The sequence below is a fragment of the Lonchura striata genome, chromosome 9 (genome assembly GCF_046129695.1).
Source record: "Lonchura striata isolate bLonStr1 chromosome 9, bLonStr1.mat, whole genome shotgun sequence".
Lineage (NCBI taxonomy): Eukaryota > Metazoa > Chordata > Aves > Passeriformes > Estrildidae > Lonchura > Lonchura striata.
In genome coordinates, this window is record NC_134611.1 from 24994982 (window position 1) to 25005088 (window position 10107).

The 10107-nt window shown below is 40.4% G+C and overlaps 1 protein-coding gene across 1 annotated transcript in view; it reads left to right on the plus strand.

Annotated features, from left to right (window-relative positions):
- STXBP3 (syntaxin binding protein 3) overlaps nucleotides 1–9992 on the plus strand; it is a 46062-nt gene extending 36070 nt beyond the window's left edge. Inside the window, exon 20 of the mRNA XM_077785486.1 lies at nucleotides 9904–9992. The gene's annotated coding sequence lies outside the window, so the exon portion shown is untranslated. The remainder of the gene's footprint in view (nucleotides 1–9903) is intronic.
- The last annotated feature ends 115 nt before the right edge of the window (nucleotides 9993–10107 follow it).

Sequence of the window (10107 nt, forward strand, 5' to 3'; positions counted from 1 at the left end):
CGGGCGGGGCTCGCCGCCCCTCACGGCCCCGCCGGCCCGGCGCACGCAGACGCGGCCGCTCGCAGCCCCGCCGGCCGCTCGCAGCCCCGCCGGCCCCTCGCAGCCCCGCCGGCCCGGCACGCAGGTGAGCGGTGCGGCGGGGAGCGCTGGGTGCCAGAACGGGGCTCCGAGCGGGGCGGCGTGTTGCGAATGAAGCGCGGTGCCGGGTGCCGCAGCCGCCGGGCGCCCTGGGCGAACAAAGGCAGGACGTGCCCGTGCCCGGCGCGGTGAGCCGCGGTCGCCCTGGAGGCGGCTCCGCAGGGCTGTGCTTCGGGCGGCTTTGGGCTCCGCTGCTAGCGGCATGGGTGAATAAAGGCGTAAGGGCAGGAGCGAAACAGGCTGGTGACAGAACCGGAACCAAAGCATATGCAAGCATAACGCGAGAAGTGAGGTACACATAGAGCAAGCTCTGAACTCTTGTTCGAGAGTTTGAGTTAGGCATTGTGCTGTGGCATATCTAAACTCTGATCCTACCCAACCTAGTCCCATTTATCTGTAGGTCTTGCTAGTGTAGTTCCTGCGCTTCTCTTGCTTTTTCACTTTTAAATGGAGGAGTAAATCAGAAATTGCTCTCTAACCCTTTTTTGACCCGATAGCCGAGACACAAATTTTATCCCACCCTGAAGCTGTGGCCTTTCTTCTGCTTTAGAAGCTTTTGCAGCCTAATGCTGTTGCTGTTAAATTCTTGCCAGTGACTCCGGGGCTCATGTATCCTGGGTTGCCATGGAGAGCTGCGCAACCATCTCAGAATTTGGAAGAGCGTGCTGAGGCTTGCATCTCAAAAAGATCAGTTAAGAGATTCCAGTCCCTGCTTAAATTTTGTCTGGAAACTTTATATCTCTTTTTAAAATGATAATTCTGTTAGACCTGACAATGCTAGCAAAAATGCCTCCTCATAATACAAGCCTTCTAAATTCGGTGTGTATATATATTTATAGTGTGTTAAAACTAGTTTGTAGGCCTGTCCAAGTGTTCCTTCTTACTAGTTTAATTAATGGTTAGCAAGTTTCCTGGACTGTGCATCCCTCTTTGGTAGGAAGGACTTTGTACTTCCAGTTACTTCCTTATAAAGCTGGGACAAAAACTTACCTGAAATCTAAGACAGCTTCACTGAACTAGAGGAAACCTGTATGAGTCTTATCAGTTGCTTTATTTAACATGCTTTTGTTTAAATGCTCTTGTAACTCTTTCAGGCATCTTAAAACTATTTAGGATTGTACATTGCTGCTACTCTTGCTGAAGAATTACTTCACAAAGTGATGGTTCAAATGTCAAAGTTTTGAAAAGCTTTTTTCTAAAAAGAAGTGCTCTTTGTCCATAGTTTTAACTATTGAACATAAGGGGATTTTTTTTAGCATTTATAATCTTTTAATTTCTCTTCATCTTCCACTTTTTAAATTTCATAGCCAACATATTTCTACTTTTTGTCCTCCAGGTTTATTGTAGCCTTTGTGTGCTCAGTTTCACTTTCCACAACTTAGTCTTGCCCAGATCTGTAACTATAGTCCTGGTTTCAGTAGCTTTTAAGGTTAACATCTTAATGAAATTGGTTTTGTTCAAGGAGTGAGCAATCGTCTTAAGACTTTCTGAGGGATCAACCTGATATTGTTAGCACTGCTTCTGCAAATAAAACAGAGAGAGATAGCAGGTACCAGAAAAAAAAAAAACAAAAAAAAACCCTTAAACTTTTCTTTAGACATTTAGTAGCAAGTAAACTATACAAGTGATAATAACCAAAAAGGAAAAGGTGGTATTATTTTGTGGAAGACCACAATATTGGGAATGCGACATACAGGAAAAGCGGAAGTGGAAGGACTGGCAAGAGATTGTCTGAAACACATACAGTGTTGAACAGATGATTAATGTCAAATTGCCTCTTGGGACTCAAATTTGGCAGTGTTTGAGGAATATGTTACTTTTTCATATAATAAAACTTCTTTGTATTATAAACCTTTTACTAATAGGAAGGAAAGCTTTCATTCAGCTGGGTTACAGGGAATATAAACCACATGTGATTTATAAAGAAGGCTCTCTAAATCTATTATTTCTTTGTCACTTTTGTTTACTACACTATTTTTCCTCCCATTGCCATGTTAGTATACTCTTAGGAGTTTTGTTTCTTGCCTGTAGCACTTTGGAGCCTGGACCTTATCTAGTTGGTTTGTTAGAGAACAGGATGTGCTGCTGTGACCAATTCTATCAGTGTAATAATGCTTGTACAGAGTGAATAAACTGGCAGTGAGGGCAAAATGGGCTGCAGTCCAGTAGCCATCACACTGATGGAAGAAACTGCGTTGAGGAAATTCTGAATAGATTTGTAGCTGCATCCCAAGTGTTGCAATGAATATGCAAAACGATTTACTATTGGCACCTCAATAAATACTGTTTTCCTTAAATCTCTATAGGTGGTGTGCTATAAATACACTGTACCTGTCTGTAAGAAGTCAAGAGTACAAAAAAGGAACACATTTTCTTTTCACTGTTGTGAGTGTTCATCCTGCACTACAACTTTGCAGGTTGTAGCTGTAGACTCATTAGAGGATGTTGATGGCTGCTGTTAGTACTTGGGAATTGAGGGGCACAGGTGATGCACCAAGCAGTGCTGCTGGCATTAACTTGTCATGGATCGTTGCAGTTGTGTAACAGAGGTTCTGCGAGAGCTGCATCTGCTCCCTGCAACGTAAAACCTTGCTGGAGAGGTAAGGATTCCTTCCTGATGCTGAATGTCTGCTTTGGCCCTGAATGAGCGCCACAATGCCAGCTAGGAATTTTGAAACAGTAGCTATATTGCTTCACTGAAATTGCTACTGTGTCTTACTGCCAGTGATTCTAAGGATTATTGGTTTTTTTTTTTTAATTTTAGTTTATAGAATTCTAAGATAACTTCTTCTATTTCTTTGTAAGATGCTTATACAGTGTTTGTCTTCTTTCTTTTATGTAACGGGATCCCTTTTTATGAGATTTCATAGGCTAAGAAGGAGCTAAGCTAGGTGGAACATTTTATTGGAGAGATTTGTGATCAACTTGCTCTATCAGCTTAAGTGCAAATAGCACTTTTGTGCTGAACCCTTCCTGTGTGGGGTTCTTTCACACTGGATAACATGCTCCACTTCCCAAACTGAAGTGTCTCGATGCCTGGGAGAGGCCTGTATATGTTCATTTGCATGATGAGATTGTCCCAAAGGAGGAGGGTTCAAATACCTTCAGAACTTGGTAACAAAACTGTTACTGATTTATTGGGAATGATTTCAACTTAGGCTGTGAATAAAAGGATCACATACTGCTTTGTTGTGCACTGTCATTGCAGTCTGTTGTGGCATTTGTGCACTTAATGTGCTGGAATGCAAATCTTATCCCCAGTTGTGGGAGATGTTGGAAAGAAGGCAACATAATATTTGTTTCCAGTCTGTAAGTGACGATTTGTAAGTACACTTGGATCTGGTTCTGACAAAAAAATAAGAAGAGAAAAAAAGATAAGGAATACTTATACCTTGATGTATCAAATATGTGAAAAAAAAATTCTGTCCTGTTTTAACTGTGATCTTATTCTGCACTGTTCTTGTATCTGAAATCTTAATTTTGCTGCATGTAGTTTTCAGTTGCCTGATTAGTTTTATGATGGGCATATTAGTTATATTTTGCTGGCACTTCATGTTCTCCTTCCTTATTTTATGGTAGTGTGGGATTCTCCGAATTCAGGATTTAAATAGATGGCTTACATTAACTATCTGCAGGAGTGTCTGTATAATAAAAATACTTGTGGTTTCTTGTGTTTACTGCACTGCGTTCTTTAACCTGCACACTGGACAGTAATTATGTACATTCAGTAGCAAGCTGTTTGCCAGTTAAATACTGGTTCTCTTAAAAAAAGAAGGGAAAAAGGAGTAAGCAGGATATACAGAGTTTGGAAGGCTTGGCATGTTGCAGACCTTTGGCATTATTTAAACACGCCGTTCAGCTAGGTACTCTACTCGACAAACAGAGGAAAAATCCTCCTCCTAACCTACAGAATAGGTGGAAAGTGCATACAGGAAATGCCAGAGGGCAGGTGGAAATGCTCCCGCATTAAAGGCTTGTGTTTGCCTTGAGCAGAGTGAGTGCTGTGAGGCAGCACATCCTGCAGCTGTGCTGGAGGTGGGAGTGCAGGGGCTGCCAAGAGGAGTTGACCTGTGAAATGAAGGAGCTGAACCTTCTCTTGCCTGTGTTTAGAACCTACCATGAGCAGGATCTGTTGGGTTTAGGCAACCAGTGAAATAAAGAAAACCCCAAACAAAAATCTGTACAAACAGAGTGATAAATTAAATATCTCTATTGTTACCATGTTTATCATAATGCAGGGCCACATTAGCAATTAGGTGATGGATGTTGGACTCTGCTCTGGGGTTGTGTTCCTATAGTTGTCAAATCCATGATTTCATTTCCAGCTGTGGATGTGTTGAGTGCCTCACTTCATTTGAGCAAAATTTGTCTCAGAAATTCTTGATACCTGTCATTGTTGTGGGGGGTTTGTTTGTCTTTTTAAACTTAATTTTGAATATGGAAATGAGTGTCTCATTGCTGAGATGGTTTTAAAGGATTTTTAAAAAATACAAATAGAGCTAGTGTGATTTATATCCTGTAAATTAGTTTTGGGGTTTTATGCAATATTTTCCTTATCTTGTTTCATACAGTTATTAATATTTTCAATAAAACCATTTTGTGTACCTACTTGGGATTCTTTGGGACTATTCTGGGGATACTTGTTCTCCTTTGTCACTAGGGTTTTTCTTCCTGTAGTCCTAATTATGACTAAATTAGAGTAAATTGATGAGTAAATTAAAATAATTGGACAGAAACCCTTTTCTTGATTTGGGTTTATGTACAGTGCTAGAAAGAAGTTAGGGAGAGGAATGAAGAATCAGATTGCTCAGGAGTTTGTAACAGACAATGATAGTGTTTGTGTAACTACTAATTTAAAAATTATTTTAATTTTTTGAAGAAAGTTGTCATGAGTATCCAAACTTCTATTATTGGTATTTTATAACCTTTTGTGCTTCTGTTGACCATCTGGAAAGACTGCTGGTTATTGAAGTCATTAAGTCTTGGGCATTAAGTGGCTAAAAGGGGAGATGGAATAATTTAAGAGATAACAGAATCAAGTTTCCCTCCCTCACTCTAGTAATTCTTTTCTTTTGATTCACCAAAGGTGGTTAGCTCTGCAACTGTCAGTTCTGGTTACAAAATGACTGTCTAGCCTTATGCTCTCAGTTACAATTTGGTGATTCTCTTTCTAGCAAGGAAATGATGGTTTCCTATATAAAAGATAGCTCTGTGTGTGTTATTTGTGCAAAGGAGAGGAACTCTCATATTCCATTTTCTGTTGGAATAAGTGAAATTGCAGGCTGGTGGAGCAGTGGGTTGATAGGATCACAAGTCAACATCACCTCTGGGCCAAAGCCAGTGCAATACCCACCTGTTCCAGCCATTTCAGGGCTGTTTGCAATACTCAGCAATGAACCCAAGATTTGTGTGGGCCCATATTTATAAGTCAGCATGGTAAATATAGGTGAGGTGGAGGAGGAAGCATCTGAACCAAGAACATGAGATAGTGGTTTAATTTATTTGCAGCTTGGCTGATGAGCCTGATGGTATAAGATGTTTAGGCGGGGTGTAGTGATACAGGCTCTGCAGCACCAGCTCTGTCACTCACACCTGGGAGGAGCAGCTCAGGAGCTGTTTATGAACTTCAGCTTTCCTCTTCTGTCCATTAATGTGTGATATGAGCTGCAAAGTGGCTTGCATGCCGCTAAGCCAGTCCTGGTAAAGAATCCCTGTGGTTTATTCTGGGGTTTTCTGCTTGACAGAGAAGTCCATCAGGAGACAAAGGCAGTATTTCAGAGCAGGTATTGCTCCACATCATCATGATCCTGAATAAAACCTCAAGTCCACCTCATGGGTGAAGGTGGTTTCTATGTGCACTCAGCTAATCAGCTGTTGGACAGCTGTCAGAAGTGGTGCAGAGAGGAGTTTAAGTTGCTAAGAATAACCACAGTGGTCTTAGTACAGTTGTTTCTTGTATTTGCAGGATCCATTCTCATGACTAGTCACTTGTACTGCGCCCAAGGTTTGGAAAAATTAGCTTTTCCCCAGCATGGCACATATATACTTAAAGGCTCATTCATAGGGGAATATATATATATATATGATGATGCTGTTTGCTATGTTAGTAGTAAATACAATATTACACTTGATGTGAAATTTTAAGGCTTTTTGGTGGCTTATTTTAGGCTTATTCATTAACTCAGGTAAATTTTTAAAATATTCTTGAACAGCATTGAAGACTAAAATAGAGAATGCTTTACTTCTGAGTGTTCCTTGTGCTATTTGTTTTTATATGCTCTTCTATATTTTGAAGGTCTGAAGCCAAGCTGATCTCTGTATTTCAGTAATCAGACTCTTGGTATATTTTTATTGTTGTGTAGTCTGGTTCTTCATTCACAGGGTATGCAAAGTTCTGTTTTGTTTTTAATGATCCAGTTCGAGCTTCTTTTAATTTTTTTTTTTTTTTTTTTTCCTACCCATTCTGTAGCATCTTTCTGAAAGGAAATTCAAACTTAGTTCACTATTGGGAAATTTGTCTTTATCTTGAAACAAGAAGTCTCTGTCACTAGTTTTTCTCAGGAAATGCAATTTGTGCAGTAGATCTGCCTTTATCTGTACTTTCCTTTAGTAGCTTTTGAATCTCTCTGTCGGTGATGACTTCATTTGGCAGATGCTCCTTTCCCACAGATCTGTGAGGAACAGCAGATGGGGAGAGAAGGCATCACTTGATTGTCTCCTTTAGGGAAAGGCAGAAGGAAGGGAGCTGTTTAATATTCCACCAGCCCCCAAGTGACTGCTCCGTCAGCTGTCCAGCCTGTGACTGCATCAGCCAAGCAAATCCAAATTTTGATCATCTGATAAGCTCCAAAAAGGAAGGTGTGGGTTGAGGAAAGGAGCAAATGAAGCTGCTTGAAATGTACCATTTTGAGGTGATGAAGAACAAAACCATCTTCTCTAGCTGTTTTGTGATTATTAGTTCTGTGTATTGCAAATAAATCTCAGCATTGGCTTTCTGTTGCTTGCTGATGAATTTTCACCTGTGCAGAAATACAGTCTTCTGTCAAAATGAAATGAGAAAATCTATTGTAGACAGTCAGTGTAACTAAGAATTGCAAACTGATTAAACTCATTGTCTATCATTGAGATGAAATTTATGGTATGTAATCAAATCATTGCTGAAATGGAAAATGCCTTAAAAGATGTAACACATGTCTGGAAGCTGTGATAACTAGGACTACTAGCTTGCATACAGGATTTGGAGAAAGAAATAGCAATTTTTGTTTTATCACTGTCAGGAACTTGAAACATACCGATGAGAATTAAAAATAGGGGAGCCTTGGCTTCTTATGTAATTTTTCTTGAGAGAGGGTTGAGACATACTTTCATCATGCAAAACCCATCTATATTCACATAGCTTCTATATAAATCTGTGATTTAACAGAAAAAAGAAAAGTGACTTTCTGCATGCAATAATCACATCTTTTTAGATAAAGCATTTAGTTGAGGCAAACTGGCCTTTTATTGATGGTTTAATTGAATATCCTTTAGCTGTTTATAGCTAGGGTAAGTAATCCCTAACCATTTTCTTCTAATGAAGAATTGATACAGTGCATGTTTTGCCTGTTGTGGGCTATGAAGGGCTGTTACATTTGATTGCCCAACCTCTGCCTTGCTTCATTTGATTTGGAGGTGGTGAGGCTGGTGTTTGTTTCTGTTTCGGTATCAAACAACTGTGTAATCAGTAACACCAGTTTAATTTCCCTCTTCTGAAGGAGACCCAGTCTTTTCTCTGTGGGCTTTTTGCTGTTACTTTGAAATAAGAGGAAACCCTTAGGACTTCCTGTATTTAGTAAAATTGTGCATTTAAAGGTTGTGTATACAGCTTGAAGTGTTTGACTTCCATCTCCTGCATTTTGCATTCCCCACTCTAATTAATGTGATTTAGGTTTGGTTACTGATTACACATTGGCATGGCTGAAGGTGTAATTGACATCCTAATGACTTGCGCGTGAAGAAGCCAGGTATGAAGAGCAGACCCAGTAATTTTGGTTGGGTCTGTGATGATGATGTGTTGGCCAACGTGGGTGTGTCTGTATCACCCTGCCAAGACTAGGAATGTGCTGTATGGCCAGTAAGGAGGGGAAAAAACAGGAGTAGTGGTTCCAGCTCTTGGTGGCATCAGACAATGAGGACAGATGTGTAGCTCAAATATAGTGAAGCTATAAACACCTGATGTAAAATGAACTGTTAAAAGTAACTGATATTTAAATAAACTGATGTTCCTTTAATTATAACTTTTTTTAAAAATTAAAGTTGGCTTTTTATTTTTTTTAAAAAAGCTTTAAAAATTATTCAGTTAATTGCCATTACAGTACAAGAAATTACCACAGTCATCATTTTGTGATCTGTGGAGGTTGCCAGAGTACACACTTTTTACTTAGTGGTGCGTTCCTCTGTGGAAGAGAACTTCCAAGTCCCTTGGATTTGCTGAGCAGCAGGAGTGCTGGAAGGTTGCTGTAGACTGGGGGCTTAGGGCCATGTGCCTGAATGAGTTACCTGAGCTGAGGCTGGACAGACTTCTGCAGAGTGAGTCCTGGAACACAGCCTCCCAGTGTGTGGGTTGCAGTGCTGTTGTAACCTGTGGGTGTCATGCTTCTAAATTGCAAAAATACACCCACACCCTCTTGTTGATGCCAAATAATTCTAGTGATGAGCATGGAAGGGCAGAATACTTGTTTAATTGGAAGAATGTGGCTAGTCTGAGGGTTGCTGTCAAGGTAGAGTAGGATGCAAGGCAGAGTAGGAAGCATGAATCTTCACAGCTGGGACTTGATAAAACTAATGAGAGGAAAAGGCATGGGCTGTATCAACAATTAAATATACAGGTTTACATGTTCTTCTGATGACAGCTTTGAGTCTGAGCTCTGTTCCTGTCTTTTTGACACCTCTGCAGTCTCTTGATGAAATATGCATTTGTGAATTACACAACTCTTATGTTTACTTACAAAGGAAGGTAATATTGAGGCATAAATATGTCACTGTCTCTACTAAAAATATCTTTAAAAGTGGGTAAACTTTTGATTACAGGGTTTCTTTTCTGTTAAATTTTCCTAGCCAGCCCAAACATGTCCAATATTTGTATGCTGGCTTCTGCAATCCCTTTGAAGCAGAGCTTGGAGCTCACATTGCAGTGCTGCAGAATTTTTGAATAGGAAGCCAGTGTTAACACCGCTTGCCCTCCAAACTCCCACACTCCCCCCTTTTTTTTTGGGACCAGAAAGAAAAACAAATATAGAGCTGAAAGCTTTGCTGGCTGCTGTGCTTACAGTATTCCAGGTGGGACAATCTCCAGAATGGATGATCTGCAGGTGGGATTGTGCCCACAGTTCTGACTGCTGTGGGCCTTCAGCTGATGATCAGGCTTTCAGCAGCAGTGTTTACATGTAAAGCACTTCGTGATCTGTTCTGTATTATGCCTTTCATTCTGTAGTTTTCATCCTTTAAGTTTTTTCCTGGAACTTCATGAGGCCAGAAAATACTAACAAGGGTAAATTCTTCAGTCTCCAAGAGAAGAGAGTGTTGTTTTTTGTTAAATCCCTTTGGCTTTCTCACTTGCCTACAGGAATTGCCATGTCTGTGTAGAAGGCTTTGGCTCTGCCTTTAAGTTCTTGAATGACGTTTCCTGCTTCGTAGGAGCAGTGTTATGCTTTTACATCAGCTGCAAATGCTGATGAGTTATTAACCATGAGACTTCAAGCCAAGCATCTTGTGTTCCCTTTGCAGAACCGTGGCTGAATGGAGCTTAAAGGGCCACAGATGAAAGAAAGAACATGAACATTTCTGAAGGTGTGAGATGCCTGGCAGTGACCTCCTTACCTCAGTAATAAAGAAGAGTTTTTCTACAGGAGCTTAGGATATCTTTACTCCAGCTTCTTACTATACTAACTGGAATGGTGCTCTGACAACAATTGCCCATAATAAAGCACT